Below are 4,462 nucleotides of genomic sequence, written 5' to 3'. Positions count from 1 at the left end.
ATACCTGCCCTGAAGGTGAGGGTTCCAAGCCCATCAGTTTAAGCCAGTTGGGCAGCCGGGCTGCCTCCTCCTCCCCTTTACAGATGCTCCTACAGAAGGCTCCAGATTCTGGCTGCTGGTTTCCCAGACTCTATGAGGCTTGGCCAGCAGAGGGCACGGTTCCCTCCATCTGGGGGTTAGGCCCAGAGCAGCCTCCCAGGCCCTTGCTGCTCCAGGTTAACCCTTTTGGGCTGTCAGGAGCTGCAGAGAAGGTTTGGCTGATGGCAGCTGGCTAGGGGTGCAGGGGTCCCTGAGGGAATTCACTCCCTGTGGCGGGGGCGAGGAGGTGTGAGTCCCAAAAGCAGAACTTCCCAAGGCAGTAGGGGCCCAGATACCCCCGCGCCCCTCCATCCCTGAAACAATCCAGGACGCAGCTGGAATTCTGTCTGTCTGGGGATGGCGGCTGGGACAGTTCAGGGAGAGACCTGCCCTCCTCTGAGTCTGCAGGAGCCAGGCGGGCAGAGAGGCGGCAGCCTAGGTATTTCGTGTCTGTGTTGATAGACGCTGAGCTTTCTGACGTGGCTGCCAGCCCCAGGGCCGGACACTGGCCGCACCGACCCGTGTGCTGTGCTGATGAGGGGAGGCAGAAACTCAGCACACAGCTGCATCAGCTATGCCAAATGACAAGCATGAGCACAGGGAAAACAAGAAGGGGAGCTAGAGGGAGGAGAGGCGGGGTCCTCCCAACTCCAGGGGCTGGGGGCCTGCTCAAAAAGACGCTCCTCCCCACAAAAGGCTCAATGCAGGGGCCTGACCCCACTCCACCTGGGGTAACACCTCGGTGCCACAGTCTCCTCGGCAAGGATGGCCTGGCCTCACCTGTCCTGCCCCTCACTGCCTGAGTTAGGTCCTTTCTGCGGTGAAGCTGCCCTGAGGGTGCCCACCCCCACCCTCGTCCCCACGCTATCCCCACAGCCATGCTGGTCCCAGAAGCCCCCATCCCTGTTCTTATCGTTAAGTCTCCTCTGTGTCTCTGCTCTCTCTGAATTGGCTATGAGCTGTGCTGTAAGTATTTCTTGGGATCCGTTTATCAGGCTCCTGTTCCAACCAGCACAGCGGGGATCCCCAGGGGGTCCCCAGTGAGCCAAACAGATGCCACAAGGATTTCAAGGTGCCCTGACTTCATTAAGGGAAATGCCTGTGTGGGAGCAAGCATGGCGAGAGCTGGGGCACTCGGGCACCGTCCTCCCAGCCTGGGTGGGGGTGGCCCAACCTCCAGGCCCAGGGTTTGCTCCTGTGTGCAGAGACACTTCCTGTGCCCTAGAGTTGCTCAAGAGCCTCCAAACGCACCACAGTCACAGAGAATTCACCCTCTGTCGGAATCCCTGTTTTCTGAACAGAACGTGAGTCCTTGATTGTGAAAGCTGGCTGATGGGCGGGGTGTGCAGGCGCCCTGGCCTCAGCCCAGGGTGTTTGTGGAGCCTTGTGCGCATGTCTGCATCACTGGCTCCGCTTCCTCTCCTCCCGCCCCGCCACAAGCCAGCGGAGGAAGAGGAAGGCATGGGTGACACAAAACGGCCAGGGCTTCCTCGATGGCACAGCCTCTTCTGTGAGTTTTCACAGGCAGAGAGACCCTGCAGAGTCTCCCTGCACAGCCCTGAGGCCTATGACGAAGTGCAGGAAGCCCTGGGAAGGTGGGGTTCCAGAGGGTCTCAGAGAGGCCCCAGAGGGGACCCCGTTCCTGGGGAAAGGGTTCCTGGGCGTGAAGGGCTTGACTGTGAGTGGAGGAGGCCCCTGGTCAGCACTTTTCTTTGCAGGAGTGGGGCCAGGAAAGTGTGATGGCCACAAGATTAATTCCTGTGAGGAATGAGGTTCCAAACTGTACGTCCCTGCTCTCCTGGACGCCCCACAGGCTTAAGAAAGAGACTCCTGGGGGTTTCAGCTCAGTTTCAGCTCTTGTTCTGGAGGAGGTCTAGGTGCTGGCCAGTCAGGTTCGGGGGACAGAAACTGGTGAGAGAAGAGAGAGGAAGACAGGCCTGAGGTGGGGGAACAGGGAGGGAGGAGAGTCAGCCTCCAAGACTCCCTTTGTTTTGAAGAATTCATGCACTAAGTCTCTCTGTCATGTCTCACTGTTTGTGATCCCATGGACTGTAGCCTGCCAGGCTCCTCTGTCTGTGGGATTCTCCAGGCAAGAATACTGGAGTGGGCTGCCGTGCCCTCCTCCAAGCAACCGACCCAGAGATCAAACCTGTGTCTCTTACATCTCCTGCACTGGCAGGCGAGTTCTTTACAACTGGAGATACCTGGGAAGCCCTGAAGAACGCAGGTCGTAGACAAAGAGGAGGCACAGTTTTCAGTGTGAAATGCTGACCAAAACCACCCATGGGATTGAAACAGGAGAGGCTGGAAGCAGAGAGAGCTTTTGCCATTAAAAGAGAGGCTGCAGAATTCTAGAGAAATCAGAGAATCCAACAGGGAGGATTTTAACAAGTGTTGCTTGGGCCCATATGTTGGATCTCCTTTGGCATTTCTCCAGACCCTCAAACGAAAACTGCAACTGACTTTTCATACTTTGGGTTTTAGTGCAGTGCTTCTGTAGACATGACTCCATGTATGGACTGGGCCACAGGGAGCTCCAGTTTATATGTGGGTCACACACACACTCACACATACACACGGGCTTCACTGGTGGCTCAGTGGTAAAGAATCCACCTGCAATGCAGGAGCCACAGGAGACACAAGTTCAATCCCTGGGTTGTTGGGAAGATCCCTTGCAGAAGGGCTTGGCAACCCACTCCAGTATTCCTGCCTGGAGACGCCCATGGACAGAGGAGCCTGGTGGGTTACAGTCTGTGGGGTTGCAAAGACTCAGAGACAACTGCAGGGATTTAGCACGCAGGCACATGCAGGCACGCGCACACACACTCACACACAGTCTGGAAGCACATCTCAGAAATTCACTTTTAAGAAAGAAGCTGGGATCATTCATCACGACACAAACATTCATTGACAGCACACTTGTCTATTAAGCTCCCATCTCTGTCTCACAGATGGAAGAAGGTCCTTGTTTATTCCCTTTACTGACTCATCTATCCTTCTTTCCCAGGCAAAGGTGTGTGTGCTGCAGCTGCGTTCAGAAGGCAGGATGCTCCAGCCAAGGAAGGAAGTCTCGTCTCTGGTTTAAATTTTCCAGTGCAGCCTGCTTCAGAAATAAATCAAAAAAAAAAGATGCCCTTCCCTCATCTGCTGCAGACAGCTCCCAAACACTCCAGCCCCATGAGATCTGAGCTGAGCTCTGGGTGAGACGAATATAGACCAGCATGGTCCAACTCCCCGGCATTAGCAGACAGGGCAGCTGCTGGGCAGCTGAGAGCTGACGTGCCAGGGAAAATGAAGCCCAGTGACAAGATGGATGGGCATCCGTGGCTGCTGTTTCATGCCTAATTAACAAGAGGAAAGGCCAACAATGGAGACTGTAAATTGTCCTTGGAAAACAACCCAGGGAGTGGCTCCCCCTTTGTCCCCAGGCTAGGACCCCCGCCCCTTTCCTGGGCCCGCTGGGGCCGGCCCCTCAGCGCTCCCTCCTTGGCTCTCCTGCTTGTGCCGGCCCCCACTTCCTCTGCATTTCCTTTCTCCAGCCAGGCCTTACCACTTTCCTGTTTTCCTGGTCATGAAGGATTCCAGCCGAGGAAGAGAAACGGTACACGAAGCTTTTTGTCTTCACCCGCTAACTCACAATCACAAGGAAAAGAACTACTCTAGGTGTCTCAACAATGAGATGCGCTGAACCCACCACTCATCCCAGAGCTTGTCCAGGGAAAGTCCAGATGCCCCGGGGTGGGGGGTGCCCCCATGGTCCCCCACACACCCTGTCCCCGGGGCAAAGTCCGGGGTCACCCCAAACACAAGCTTTAGTCACTTTTCATGTGGTGACAGCTTAATAGCTTCCAGCCTCAGATATTAAAATGAAACTGCAAAAATATAATAAATAAAACATCATTTTCATTTATTTCAGATTCCATTTCTTCTTTAAAACATACATAGTGCCAAAGGCAAACTTTGGGCGCTCATGCCGTTCTTGTCCTTGATTTTTGGACACCACTGCTGTGTACCGTCCACAAATGTTGGCACCACTGCCAAGTAACTCTTCTAGAATTGCTTCCCTGCCTGGCAGAGAATTACAACAGCTGATTTCAAACCCAAAGAGATGTAGCTGGCGGGGTGGGGTGGGTGGTGGTGCACAGGGTCTGATCCTGGGATTGGTCTTCCTCATTGAGGAGACTCATGAGGGGTATCCTTCCTGAGGGTGATGAGGGCAGGTGGGTGTAGCCCTGAATGGCCATGTCCGATTCAGAGACTGAAGGGATTTAGCGCGCACACACACACACACACACACACACACACACAATACGGAGCCCTTGGTGGTTGTGTCCTTTTCCCTCCTGCCCCCTCCATCTGCACGTCCCTCCTGCTGATGCTGCAG

The 4,462-nt window shown here is 55.0% G+C and overlaps 1 long non-coding RNA gene across 1 annotated transcript; it reads left to right on the top strand.

Annotated features, from left to right (window-relative positions):
• The first annotated feature begins 1,513 nt into the window (after positions 1 to 1,513).
• On the top strand, positions 1,514 to 3,988 carry LOC105609026 (uncharacterized). The gene is made up of 2 exons (XR_001044501.4): positions 1,514 to 1,588; positions 3,086 to 3,988. It is a non-coding gene; the product is annotated as an uncharacterized LOC105609026 (long non-coding RNA).
• Positions 3,989 to 4,462: the final 474 nt, after the last annotated feature.

The sequence above is a fragment of the Ovis aries genome, chromosome 13 (genome assembly GCF_016772045.2).
Source record: "Ovis aries strain OAR_USU_Benz2616 breed Rambouillet chromosome 13, ARS-UI_Ramb_v3.0, whole genome shotgun sequence".
In the NCBI taxonomy this organism is placed as follows: domain Eukaryota; kingdom Metazoa; phylum Chordata; class Mammalia; order Artiodactyla; family Bovidae; genus Ovis; species Ovis aries.
Note: the sequence above shows the minus strand (reverse complement) of the source record. Positions and strands in the feature narration are given on the sequence as shown.